Here is a 6,683-nt window from a genome sequence, read left to right as displayed (position 1 = left end):
GTCTGGGAATGCTAGGTCTGTGTTTCCATATCTGTTATACTTATGGAGCATCTTTCTCAGGATGGCACAGGGTGGGGGTAAGAAGCCAATATTCCTTCTTTCTTTCCTTCTTTTCCTTCCTTCCTTCCTTCCTTGCTTCCTTCCTTCCTTCCTTCCTTTCTTTCTTCCTTTCTTCCTTTCTTTCTTTCTTTCTTTCTTTCTTTCTTTCTTTCTTTCTTCCTTCCTTCCTTCCTTCCTTCCTTCCTTCCTTCCTTCCTTCCTTTCTTTCTTTCTTTCTTTCTTTCTTTCTTTCTTTCTTTCTTTCTTTCTTTCTTTCTTTCTTTCTTTCATTGTTTCTGTAACCTTCGTTTTCCCGGCCACTGCTTCTCATTGTGAGTGGTACTGTGCCTAGATCAGTCTTTGCTAAGGACAATTGTACAAAATCAGGTCCGAGTTCTTCATGCCCCTTTGAACAGGGTACTTTGTCAAAGAATAAAGGGAAAAATGGTATTTTGGAGAGTACAGCGTAGGATGGCCAGCAGAGGGAGAAGTGGCAAATGACGCAGATATAGGTCATGGTTAGCTTGTGTTTTCACAAAAGAATTGGGGATATCCTTTAAATGATAATACTAAAATCATTTAAATAATAAAGGTAATGATAGTCATAACTAAAATAAATGAGCCCTTAGTACATGCTTTTTACTATTTTAAGTATCTTTTATGAATTAACTAATTTAATGTTCACAACGCCATGAGAACATACGATTTTTATTCTTGTATTAGAAATGAGAAAATTGGGGCACCTGGGTGGTTCAGTCAGTTCAACATCAGACTCTTAATTTCAGCTTAGGCTATGATCTCATGGTTCATCTGATGAAGGCTCACATTGGGCTCTGTGTAGACAGCCCAGACACTGCTTGGGATTCTCTCTCTCTGCTCCTCCCCCCCAAAATAAACATTGAAAAAATGAGAAAATTCAGGCCATGAGAGGGTCAAAATAACTTGTTCAAGAGGCAGAGTGAACTCACACACTCTGCTTTCGAATCCCAGTTCTTTTTTTTTTAATTTTTTTTAATAGTTTATTTATTTTTGAGACAGAGAGAGACAGAGGATGAGTGGGGGAGGGCCAGAGAGAGAGCGAGACACAGAATCTGAAGCAGCTCCAGGCTCTGAGCTGTCAGCACAGAGCCCAACGTGGAGCTCGAACTCACGAACTGCAAGATCATGACCTGAGCCGAAGTCGGACACTTAAGCTACTGAGCCGCCCAGGCGCCCCTCGAATCCCAGTTCTTAAACTCAGTGTTATTTACAAAAGACATGGCCACTCTCAAAAATGCCAGTGACATTAAGAAAGGTTCCTTATGGAACTTTGGAATTTCTGTGCCTGACTTGTTTTGGTTTTGTAATATCTATAGGTCCATAGTTGCTGGGGTGTTATCAGTGGGGAGATTTCCTCAGTTCTTGGGTAAGGCTGTTGACAATCATGAAAGATAATCCGGGCCCCTCATACCTTTTTTTTTTTTTAATTTTTAAAAGGATTTATTTATTTTTGGGAGAGAAAGAGACGGAGACAAAGAACGAGCGAGTTGGGGAGGGGCAGAGAAAGAGGGAGACACAGATCCAAAGCAGGCTCCAGACTCTGAGCTGTCAGCACAGAGACTGATGCAGGGCTCAAACCCACGAAGTGTGATAGCATGACCTGATCCAAAGTCAGACACTTAACCGACTGAGCCACCCAGGTGCCCCAGGCCCTTCATTTGATAAGACAGCACTGACACCATGCACTGACCCACGCATTGAACTACTTCGAGTTTTACTACACCTCACTCCCTTGATGTCATTTCTGTCGTGTTTACATAGATTCAGTTCAATGGTCCCTCTCCATAGTCACTGCTTTGTATATACTTGGAACTTCTTTGCCTCTCTCAGTTTGTTGTACAAGCTTGGCAAATCCATAACCAATGATCTGTGTAAATCCAATGGTCAATCTTCTCTGTGTGTTCTGTTCTGAGCTGACACCTATTCAGCCGACAGTGGCCAGAAGACATGCAACCATGCTGATGAGTGTCACTTTGAATCCATGAATGTGAACCCTGAGTGGGCCCATAATGCTGCGTGTAGTACTTTCCTACACTGTTCTCTTTTACTCTTAGAATATTTCCCACCTTCTCTGTCCTCTTTTTTTTTTAATTTTTTAATGTTTTATTTATTTCTAGGAGAGAGAGAGAGACAGCGTGAGCAGGGGAGGGTCAGAGAGAGAGGGAGACACAGACTCCAAAACAGGCTCCAGGCTCTGAGCTGGCCGTCAGCACAGAGCCCGACGCGGGGCTCGAACCCATGAACCGCGAGATCATGACCTAAGTGAAAGTCGGACGCTTAACCGACTAAGCCACCCAGGTGCCCCTACCTTCTCTGTCCTCTAAACCTCCAATTCCTCTCCCTCCATCTTCACGGTTGATGAATTTGCTTCTTTTTTTTTTTTCAGGGAAATTAAAACAATCAGAAGACAACTTCCAAAGACTTCCTCCACCGCATCTACCCAACCCTCCAGCTTCTGCATCTTAAACTCTATCGTCTCCACCTGTTACCATTGATGGATAATCTAAAATCATACCTTCTGCTTGGGCATCAGATCCGACCCCCCTACACCTAATCTAAGATATGGCTATAGCAATTTTTTCTTTCTATTGTCTATATCATCAACTTTTAACTTTTACTGACTATTATCATCAGCATTCTGAAGAAAAAAAAAAAAGAAAACTCCTCTTGTCTCCATTTCCTCTGACAGCTACCCCTTTTTGGGGTCTTCCTTTGTAGCAAAACTCTTCCAAAGAGTTGTTTCTAGTTTTTCAGCTTCCAACATTTCCTCTCCCACTCTTCTTAAACTCAGTGGAATCAGATTTTTTACTTCTGACGTGCGACCAAACAGATATGAATGACTTTTCACCAAGTGAACACACTCATAGAAGTAGAACGTTGGGGGCACCTGGGTGGCTCAGTTGGTAAAGTGTCTGAATCTTGATTTCAGCTTGAGTCATGATCTCATGGTTCATGGGTTCAAGCTCCACATTGGGCTCTGTGCTGGTAGTGCAGAGACTGCTTGGGATTCTCCCTCTGCCCCTCTACTGCTCACATTCTCTCTCTCTCTCTCAAAATAAATAAATAAGTAAAGAAAAAAAAGGAAAGAAGAAGTAGAATGTCACTAGCATCTCAGAAATCTTGGTGCTCACTCCCATTCACTACCTCTCAGAAGTAACTACTTACTATTGAGACTTCTAACACCACAAATTCAGTTTTACCTATTTTAGGAATTTGTATAAAAAGGGTAATACAGTATGTATTCTTCTGTACATAGCTTCTTTTGCATTGTTTTCAGGACTTTTTTCATGCTATTGTGATAGTGGTAGTCTGTTCATTTTGAATGCTGAGTGGTATTCCATGGTATGGCTAAGCCAAATTTATTTGCTGATTCTATTATTGATGTACATTTGGGTTGTTTCTAATTTGTGGCTATTACAAATAATGCACCCATATACATTAGCATAGCACATGTATTTGTATTTCTGTTTAATATATACAGATGTACTTGCTTCATCCTAAGTATACAGATGTTTGACTGTAGATAGTGTAGTATCTGGAAAAGCAGTATTTGGAAAACTGTTTTTCCACAGTGGTTGTATTAGGATGAGTGTTCACATTTCTCTACATCAGAAGTTGACAAATATTTCCTGTAAAGAGCCAGATAGAAAATATCTTAGACTTTGTGAACTATACATTCTCTGTCATAGCTCTCATCTCTGCCCTTACAGCCTGGAAGTGGTCATAGACAATAGATAAACACAATGCGTGTGGCTGTTCTCCCTCCAATAGAATGTTATTGGCAAAAACAGTTGATGGGCTGTATTTGGTCCAAGGACCTCAGTTTACCAACCCTTGCTCCAAGTCCTTTCCAACTCATGGTACTATCTGTCTTCTAAAATTTAGCCTACTTGCAGTTCCCTGGGGAGAAATGAAATGATCTCCTTTTGAAACACTTCCTCTTTCGTGAAGTTCCCTGTTGAAGTTTTTTTGCCCACTGACTTGTCTGTCTTTTTCGTACTGACTTGCAACAATTCTTTATATATTTCTGGATAGACGTCCTGTGCCTGTCACACATGTTGCCATACTCTCCTCCCACTCTGTAGCTTGCCGTTGCATTCTCCTCAAGTTTCCTAGTATGTCATTAAACCTTACTAAATTTAAAAAAAAATTTTTTTTTAGATCTGTCAGTTACTGAGATATGAGTTAAAATCTCCCACCATGGTGGTGGATTTATCCATTTCTCATTGGGGTTTTGTCAATAATAACTTTGTTTCTTTGAGGTAAAGTCTTTAGTTATTTACATTGTCCTATTTCCCTGGTGAGTTCCATCTTTTATCAAGCAATCCATGAGATGTGCCTTGATCTTCATTCCTCTGGTAATGCCTTTTTTTTTGCCTTGAAGTCTATCTTTTTTTTTAAGTCATTTTTTATTTTTATTTTTATTTTTTTTGAAGTTTTTTTTTAATGTTTTATTTATTTCCAGTAGAGAGAGAGAGACACACACACAGCGTGAGCAGGGGAGGGTCAGAGAGAGAGGGAGACACAGACTCCAAAACAGGCTCCAGGCTCTGAGCTGGCAGTCAGCACAGAGCCCGACGCGGGGCTCGAACCCACGAACCGCGAGATCATGACCTAAGCGAAAGTCGGACGCTTAACCGACTAAGCCACCCAGGCGCCCCTAAGTCATTTTTTAAATGTTTATTTATTTTTGAGAGAGAGAGAGAGAGAGGAGAGAGAGAAACAGAGCGTGAGTACGTGAGTAGGGGAGGGGCACAGGAGAGGGGATACAGAATCCAAAGTAGGCTCCAGGCTCTGAGCTGTCAGCACAGAGCCTTAGACTCACTGACCCAGAGATCATGACCTGAGCTAAAGTCAGATAATTAATCGTCTGAGCCACCCAGTACCCCACCTTAAAATCTATCTTGTTCAATATCACTTATTTTGGTTGTATTAGCTAATTATATCTTTTTCTGCACTATCATTTCAACTTTTATGTGTTATTAGGTTTCAGCTCTTATAGGAAAAGCCATATTTTTTTCAACGAAGGCAATCTTTTTTAGCTAATGAGTTTAGTTCATTTTCACTTACTAGATTATATCAATGGATATATTTATACTATTACATCTGGTAATTTCTACCTCCTATTTTTCCTTCTTCTCCCTCTCTTTTTGCCTTCTGGGAAAATTGGTTGAGTTTTTCTTTTTTTCCTCATTACATTTCCTTTTCTCTCTGGTTTTGGCATGGAATACTATTTGTAGATTTTAGAGTTATTCTAAAAATTTAACATGAATATTTACTTAATGTTTACAGTTAGTATATTTACTCTCAAATTGAACTAGAAAGTTAGAGTACTATAACTCTGAGTAACACTCCCCTCTTCTATATAAATGTGTACGCACATGCACGCTAGTTACATAAAATTAAATTCATTCTCTAACTTCTTTTTTTTTTGAACCCAGGTTGGAATTATGATTAACCCAGGTTGGAATTATGTTTGTCGTATTGCCCAATTATGATTGTTATAATTCCAACCTGGGTTCAAATCTCTTAAATCCTCTCATATTTTTTCCTATCTTTTTATCCTGTGCATGATGGATAATATCTTTAATTCTTTTAGTTCACTAATTTTCTATTTGATTGTGTTTAATCAGATTTTCAACTTATCTACTGGGTTTCACATTTCAATCATTACTTTTTTCCTATGTTAGAAGTTCTATATTTCAAATACTTGCAGTCCCTTTTTCTTGTAATTTATTCCTTTTTTTTAGAAGACTAATATATACTTCTTTTTTTTAATGTTTATTTATTTTTGAAAGAGATATAGTGTGTGTGAGCAGAGAGAGAGGGAGACACAGAATCTGAAACAGGCTCCAGACTCCAAGCTGTCAGCACACAGGCTGATGTGGGGCTTGGACCCACGAACCACGAGATCATGACCTGAGCCAAAGTTGGATGCTCAACCGACTGAGCCACCCAGGTGCCCCAGTCTCTGAGGGTTTCTTATATTCTTTTCGTATCCTTGATACATTTAAAAACAGCTTTTAAGTATTATGTATAGTATATTTAGTTGTTTAAAAAACTCTTTTAACATTTATTTATTATTGAGAGACAAAGAGACAGAGCATGAGCAGTGGAGGGGCAGAGAGACAAGGAGACACAGAATTCGAAGCAGGCTCCAGGCTCCAAGCTGTCAGCCCAGAGCCTGACGCGGGCTGGAACTCACAGACTATGAGATCATGACCTGACCCAAAGTCAGACGCTCAACTGACTGAGCCACCCAGGTGCCCCTATATTTAGTTGTTTTAATCAGGAGAGTTTTTATAGGATTCATAGTCAGACAAATTGCCAGTAACAATCTTCTGAGTTACTTTTTGTAATTATGCTAAATAAAAATGCATAGATTTTTTTTTTTGCATGAATGGATACTTTTGTGTATATTGTATTGAAGCCAGAGTTTTTTCATTTCATGGTGTGTCTTGAAGATCTTTTCAAGTTGTACATAAAGGGTTTTTTTTTAGAATAGCAATCTAGGTAATTTGAAATTTCTAATGGACGACAACTAGAAAAGCTGAACAAAATATAAATAGCATCTGATTGAAAGCAATTGCAAAGTAACAAGACAA

Source organism: Crocuta crocuta, unplaced genomic scaffold, assembly GCF_008692635.1.
Source record: "Crocuta crocuta isolate KB4526 unplaced genomic scaffold, BGI_CrCroc_1.0 scaffold318, whole genome shotgun sequence".
NCBI lineage: Eukaryota > Metazoa > Chordata > Mammalia > Carnivora > Hyaenidae > Crocuta > Crocuta crocuta.
This window is presented reverse-complemented; position numbering follows the sequence as displayed.